Raw genomic sequence first — 8,533 nt, 5'->3', positions numbered from 1 at the left:
ACCATTTCTTAGAAATAGAGCCATTTGTGAATGGTAGTTTGGAGTTGAGATTGTAGTTCAAAAGGCTTTGAGTATCAATTTCCATTGGCAACACCAGTAGTCAAACAAGCCCTAGAAATTTACGAAGATATATACATGTATATATAGATATAGAGAGAGGGAGACAAGGTGTTGGTTATCATAGTGGAGCTTCAGAGAATTGATTAGAAAGGTAGCTTTTTGGTGGGTTTGTGAAGGATGTTATTTTAAAGGACGCAATTAAGGCATATTCACAAACACATAATTAGAAATGATACACATAAGTTGAATTTTTCTAATTTGAACTTAAGCTACTATGCTTATTTGAAAATAATAAATATTTTTTCTCCATCAATTCTAAATTTATCTTGGTCACTCAATTGTTTGTTTTGTTTTGTTTGGCCAAATAAATGAGTCAACCACCTGTGTATCATGGTTCAAGGAAACAAGTGATGAGCTTAATGAGTGGTGTAGGTATTGAATTTGAAAACATCCTTGTGTATCTTCGTGATTATGTTTCTCTGCCATGTGTAATTATGATGTGTGTTTGTGTATGTCTGTTTTGGATCAAATGCACCTCTAAAGAAAATCAAAGAAACAGCATGGCAGAGAAAATTGAAGAAGCAGCACGACAGAGAAAATCAAAGAAGCAACATAGCAGAGAAAATTAAAGAAGCAACATGGCAGAGAAGATTAAAGAAGCAACCTGGCAGAGAAAATTAAAGAAGAAACATGGTAGAGAAAATTAAAGAAGAAACATGGCAGAGAAAATTAAAGAAGCAACATGACAGAGAAAATTAAAGAAGCAACTTGACAGAGAAAATTAAAGAAACACCACGGCAGAGAAAATCAAAGAAGCAACCTGGCAGAGAAAATTAAAGAAGTAACATGGCAGAAAAAAAAATCAAAGAAGCAATATGGCAGAGAATATAAAAAAAGCAACATAGCAGAGAAAATCAAAGAAGTAACCTGGTAGAGAAAATTAAAAAAGTAACATGGCAAAGAAAATCAAATAAGCAACCTGGTAGAGAAAATTAAAGAAGCAGTATGGTAAGGAAAATTAAAGAAGCAACTTGGTAGAGAAAATTAAAGAATCAACATGGCAGAGAAAATCAAAGAAGCAAGATGGCAAAGAAAATTAAAGAAGCAACATGGCAGAGAAAATCAGAGAAGCAACCTGGCAAAGAAAATTAAAGAAGCAACATGACAGAGAAAATCAAGGAAGCAACCTAGTGGAGAAATTAAAGAAGCAACATGATAGAGAAAATCAAAGAAGTAATATGACAAAGAAAATCAAAAAAGCAAGATGGTAGAGAAAATTAAAGAAGCAACATGGCAGAGAAAATCAGAGAAGCAACCTGGCAGAGAAAATTAAAGAAGCAACATGACAGAGAAAATCAAGGAAGAAACCTAGTAGAGAAATTAAAGAAGCAACATGGTAGAGAAAATCAAAGAAGCAATATGACAAAGAAAATTAAAGAAGCAACATGACAGAGAAAATCAAAGAAGCAACTTGGCAGAGAAAATTACACATGGCAAAGAAAATCACACAACTAGCCAGAGAAAATTATACATGCCAGAGAAAATTACACATGATAGATAAAATTAAACATACTAGAAAAAATTACACTGGGACTTTACTTGATGGTACTCAGTTCGATTCGAGTCGTGATAGGGGAGCACCGTTTAAGTTCATTCTTAGCCAAAGTAAGGATTTTGTAATCTTTTCCTTATTTGATAGATCGTTATTGATTGTTCAACCAGAAAAGATTGTGAGGGGGAATTTCTCTAGGTTTGGAGAGGGGGAATTTCTCTGGGTTTGGAGAAAGGGAAATTTCTCTAGAGGGAAGGCCAGAAAGGCCAGAGAAGGAAAATTTCTTTGGAAAGAAGGGAAGGTCAGAGAAATTTATTTGGGTTGGATAGAATTTCTTTGGTCCAAAATTTCTCTGGATAGAATTTCTCTGGTCCAGAATTTCTCTGGATAAAATTTCTCTAGATAGAATTTCTCTGGCAAGCCCAGAGAAATTCTCTGGATGAAATTTTTCTAGATCAGATTGAGGGACCTTGGACATCATGAAAATATTAGATATCTTTTATGCTATAAAATCTTAATACTAAGGATCTTAACAAAAAAAAAAACCCTATTTAAAATACTAATTTATTTCCACAACAAAGTCATAAAAGAACCATATATTTAGAAATATAAAATAATCATACATCTAGAAATTTAAAAGGTAATAATTTTGAAATTTGAAATCTTACCACAACACTTGAAAGGTCAATAATTAAATTAAAGTGAAAGCAACCATAACTTTATGACACATGAAATTTTATATTTTATCAATTTATGAAAATTAAATCGAGAGTTTCAAATTTATTCACCCGATAATACTTTTATTTATATTATATAATTCCCAAAAATACCTTCCTGTCACAAGTTACTTTAGGTACTTCGTGTATTTTATTTAAAAAATAAATAAATAAATAAATTGATCTGATAATCAAATTTATTCAATTTATCAATAATTGTGTTTATAAAAATAATTTATTTATTTTTTAATAATAAACGCGATAAATTAAATAAATTATAATTATCAAATCTATATAATTTTTTATATAAATAAAATACATAAAATACCTTGCAAAATTAATAATTCAATTAACAAAACAAGATTCTGATAAGTCTCAAGAGTTGAAACAGTGTCGTAACATTACACAGTTAATAATTCAATTATGAAAACGACTCTGAATCTCACGAGTTCAAACAGTACACAGACCAGATGTCTTTTTTTATTTTTATTTATATATATTTTTTTTTAACACGTTGTCTGAAAATAGTCGCAGACCAATCAAAAAGTCGTGGACCTATTGATTTTTACCATTTGTCAATCTTAACTCATATGGGGCCCCACAATTATGTTCTATAGAGCGTTACTTCTTCATTAATTGAGTAGACTGGGTCCTAGCCGGGGTACGCGGGGGAAATTATAGAATATTTTCGGAATTGTGTTTGTATTTTTAATCAACTGTTATTTAATGTATTTTATTATATTTTTTAATTGCTCAACATAATATTTTATCTATTCACCTTCTCTATCAATAATATTATGCCTCCGTTTAGAAAGTGTGTTGATTTTTTAATTTTTTTTGATTATTTTAACCTGAACTAAAAAGTTTAGTTTGAGAAAGATTTTTTGACTTTTTTACTTTTTTTGTGAAAAAAAAATATAATAATTATGAATTAAATGTGATATTTTATTTATTATGACTAAAATAATTTATTTTATTTTTTATAATTATTTTAATCCCAAAATCACTTGTCAAACACCCCTATATACCCATATTTTAAAAGTATTGAATATTGACTCGTGCGCTGGGGCTAGTCAAACATTATTATGATGATTTACTTGCACCACCACACAAACAAATTGTTTAATCGTCCTGTCTATTGGAAAAGACCAACAATACAAATCGGGAAAAAAAATTCAAAATTTATTCAAAATTTAAATTTTGTAAATTAAATTCATTTTAGAAACGTAACTTTAATATATGATGTGAAGTTTTTATATATAGTTTCATTTGAGAAGCGAATTAACTTTTTAATTTTTAAATTATTTTAATTTAGGCTAAAAATTTTTGTTTAAATTGCGTTTTTTAACTTTTGGAAGGGAAAAAAAAATAAAATAATTATTATTTGAACGTAATATTTTATCTTATTGATTTTTTTTTACCTTATTTTGTCTTTTTATAACTATTAGAACTAGGATTCAGTATTTGTCAGAATTCACAAGACCTAATACAAATTTCACCAGACGATTTGAAAATTATGTGAGCTTTTCATATAGTTTTGCTCTGTAAATATCAAAGATTATTTCGAAATTATTTAGTTCAATTTCTCCATTTTAATCTTGAATCAATCGAAATTATTTAGTCAAATTTCTCCATTATTGGGAGTCTTGAAGCATAAGAAACATGCTCAACCTCTGCTTGGGCCCTCACCATATTCTCTGAATTTCTCCATTCATATGGAAGAGAAAAAAAGACATAAGCATGTTTACAAACTCGCATACTTTTTTTTTTTAATTTTTTTGTTTTCTTCTGGCTGAGCTCATTTACAATGACTATTTTGACTACTTAACAAAACACTTCATTCTAAAATGTTAGGCTCCGTTTGGTAGAGCTTTGTAACTATGATTTGAGAATATGAGTTGTATTTTGAGTTTGTGTGTTTTAGAATTATGATTTGAGTGTAGAAAATTTGTTTGGTTATGGTTTTTGAATAAAGTGTTGAATTGAGTGTAGAATTGAGTTTTGAAAGTTTGATTTGACATGTGAAGTAAGAAAATTTATTTGGTTATGAGTTTTGAAAAGAGTTTTCAAAACTTAATTCAAATTGTTATAACTCATAACAAAACACATTATTTTCACATTATTGAAAATTTTGATCAACACTCATAACCAAACTCTTTTTAAAATTCAATTAAAAAATTTATTATTAACAAAAAATAACATTAATCAATTTTTTAATTGAAAATACTACAAAGGAAATAATTTTTTTTCAAAATAAATATTCAAAAAATTTAAATCATAAATATTTAAATAATTTAAATAATCTAAAAAATTTAATAAGTAAAAAATTAAAATAAATATTCAAAAATTTTAAATCGTAAAAATTTAAATAATTTAATATTTTAATATTTTAAATTTAAAAACAACTCTACACTTAAATCGTAACCAAACACATAAAACAAAACTCAATTAAAAAATTATTTTTAAAACTCATAACCAAACACATAACTCGAAACTCCATACTACTTTCACAACTCTACACTCAAATCGTAACCAAATACATAACAAAAAAATTAAAATATTTAAAAATATTTTTATAAAATAGAGTTTGAATTTATTTTTATAAAATATTTTAAAATTTAAAAAATTAAAATCGTAATATTTAAAAATATTCAAAAAATTAAAAAAATTAAAAAATTAAAAAAATCATAACATATTTAAATATTAAAATATTTAAAATCTTAACAAAATTAAAATATTTTTAAAATATTGATTTGAATGGAGTTTTGAAAAGAGTTTTGAATTATGTGTTTGGTTATGAGTTTTGAAAAGTAATGATTATGTTTTGAATTGAGTTTTGAGAAATGAGTGTAGAATTATGATTTAAAAACCCTAAACAAACACCATACTCAAAAGTGAGTGTGGAACTAGATTTTAAAAACTCCACCAAACGGAGCCTTAGTTTTTATTTTAAATATTTCATGGGTTAAGTAAAAATGTCATTAAAAGTATGAAAATGCACGTATAGAAATTCAAAGTGTGCAAACTCTTCTACTATTAAAACTCATATCCTCACAATTAATCCATCAGCCTCACGAGTTTTTTAATTAAAAATAAAAATAAAACCAAAAAAAAAGCCAAGTAGATCTTAATTATAGAACACCAAAATGCTTGAGGCCCCAAAATACAAGAATCATTTGTCCCACTCTTTGTATCATCCTTTATTTCGTAAATTTTTAATTGATGAGGTGACAATACCCAAAAAAAAAAAAAAAAAATCTATCTATATATATAGACAGAAAATGAAATAGACTATGTGTACTGGTTGGTGAGAAATGTTTATTAGCTTAAAACATGACAAGGCTGTGGGAAAAAACAAAAATTCTTTTAGATCCAATGCAATGTTGACAATCACGACAAAGTGTGGAATATAGTTGAGTTCAAACATGACAAAACTATTATTGTAGAAGAGTAGTTCATGAGAAATGTTTAATGCAGCTTAAAACATAGCAAGAAAGAATATGAGCTTCAATATTGTTGACTATGTGCGTTTGAAATATAAAATTGCAGAGATGAAGCCTAAATGGATCAACATGTTTCACGACATCTTGGGAGATCATGTGTTATTAATGTGTAGTGTCCCAAAAGTCTACATTGATGTGTCTTACATTTGACTTCAACATTTGGTGTAGGGTCACACGACTCCAATCCATTTTCTTGGAAAAGAATATCTATTAGTTCATATTATATTATATGTAAGCGTCAATGTTCAAGTGATACATATCGAAAATTAGATGATACGGGCCTAAATTTTTAAAAGTTATCAACAATTCCTTTAAGACTCAATGATTTGTGTGTTTGGATAATATTAATTTGAAATTGTTATATTTTAATTATTATTTAAAAATATATTTCTCATGGGTCTATCTTAAGAAATTAGGTGGATATATCATATGTAGTCTTGCGAAAGGTCCTAAGTTAAGCTTATGAAGCAACCTCTTTTGTAGGCATGTGAAAATGGCCCGTGGCCCGTGGCCCGTGGGCGGCCTAAAACCCTCCTGTGACCCGGGGTGGACACGGCCCATTTAGGCCCTTTGCACCCAAGCCTGAGCCCTTGGGCCTGAGCTTTGGGCCATCGTGTTGAAGCCCGGTCCGACCCATGGCCCGCTTAAGGCCCGGCCTGAAATCTGGCCCGCCCGAGGCTCAGTGCCTTTTTTAGTGGAAAATATTAAAATTTTGATAAAAAAATTAAAAAAACAAAAAAAAAATGGTCAGGCCCGCTCAAGCCCGATGCCCATTCCATCGACCCGCCCAAGGCCTGAATACCTCTGAGCCCGGGCTTAGACCTAGGCCTAATTTTTTGGCCCATGGGCCGGCTTAACCAGGCTCGAATTTTGACAGGAGCCTATGAGGCCCGACATGGGCTGGGCCGGGCCAGATTTATACCCCTACTCTTTTAGTCTTTGAAAAAAAAAAAAAGGACAACAGCTCACCAAAATCTCACACACTTGAGTAAACCATGCTCAATCTATCCTGTATAATTTTGGGGTTTATATATAGGTCTTAATAGGTAAACTTATTATCTAATAGGTCCTGTGATAATTAATGGCATTTTTCATCAAATATTATTAAAAAACACTACTAATTGTTAATTTCCAACAATAGTTTAAAAAATTTATCACCAAAAAAGTTACTAATTATAAGTTTTAGCAACGGTTTAAAAAAACGGTCATAAAAAAATTACTAATTTTCAACTTTCAATGACAATTTAAAAAATTCGTCACAGAAAAATATCACTAATTATAAGTTTTAATTACAATTTATAAAAATCTTGACAAAAAATCGCTAATTGTCAATTTTTAACGATATGTAAAAAATCATCATAAAAAATATTTTTAATGACGATTTTATTATGACTAACTTTTAATAAAACTTAATAAGAATTAATTCTAATTATTAGGACCAATTAATAATTTAATCTATAATTTGCTCATGTCATTTTAAAAAAGAAAGTCCAAAATTTCCAGTTGGAACTGTAAGCTGACCTCATCCAAAATCATCAGATGGCCTGTTCAAATTATTTCTGAGATTTTGCCTTAGATTATTTGACTATCATATCTAAATAATAATTGTTTTCACGGGTAGAAAAAATAATCAACCCACATTTTTAATGTTCAATCTTTGGCTGACTATGTAATTAAAAACTATGAACATTGTAATTTATATTGATCGGGTTTTTTTATTTTATTTTCAATAACTTCTATAGACCAAACTTCTTCTTTTCAAAAGTAAATTTTTTATTGCAAATAGTTCAATCTGAAAAGTTAAAAATAGGACTTTTAAGATGGGTTTGAATCCTAGATTTCGATAAGAATATGAAAAGGAAAAAAAATTAGTTTATATTTCATTCATATTGTCCTTATTTATTTCTTTTCAAAATGTCTATTTAAAGTAATGATTAAAACACAACGTTAGCCAACAAAATTTTAAAAATATTACTAATAAATGTAATTTTAATGACAAAATCATTTAATGTCAAAATGTTTACTTTTTGAGACGATAATTTTGATTCTAAAAGGATAATAATTAATTCATTTATTAAATGTCTAATTTCGTCGTTAAAAATATAATAATGACATTTTTAAAAACTAAAATATTTTATCATTAAAAAAGTGACTTCGTTCTCAAACTTTTGTTTTTAAAATTTTAATCTGTTGTAATGAATATTTGTTCCAATTCTAAGGAAAAGTCAAATTATATTTTTTATAATGAAATTAAATGGTAAATTGTGGAGTGTGGGTGAGTATTAAACGGTATCCGTTTGGGAAGAGCTATTCCAGACTTTTTTAGCTATTTTAGTCATAAAAGACAAAATATGTTATTTTAACCACAAAAAACAAAACATCACATCCAACCTATAATCATTACACTATTCTCTCACAAAAAAAGCCAAAAAAATCAAAAAGCCAAAAAGTCCTTCCCAAACTAAGTTTTTTAGCCCAGGCTAAAATAGCCAAAAAGTCAACCCACTTCCCAAACGGAGTGCTGCAACCTATTATTTTTATATCTATTTAATGAAATAAACTTGAACTTCAAGTATTCCAAATATGTTTGAATTGTTTTACACATTATTGGCCCTGTTTGGTAGAACTTATTTCTATCTTATTTCAGCTTTTAGCTTAATTTAAAATATTTTGATGTGTTTGGTTCAGCTTAATAATACAGC

The sequence above is a fragment of the Camellia sinensis genome, chromosome 3, assembly GCF_055761805.1.
Source record: "Camellia sinensis isolate YWXY chromosome 3, ASM5576180v1, whole genome shotgun sequence".
In the NCBI taxonomy this organism is placed as follows: Eukaryota; Viridiplantae; Streptophyta; class Magnoliopsida; order Ericales; family Theaceae; genus Camellia; species Camellia sinensis.
This window is presented reverse-complemented; position numbering follows the sequence as displayed.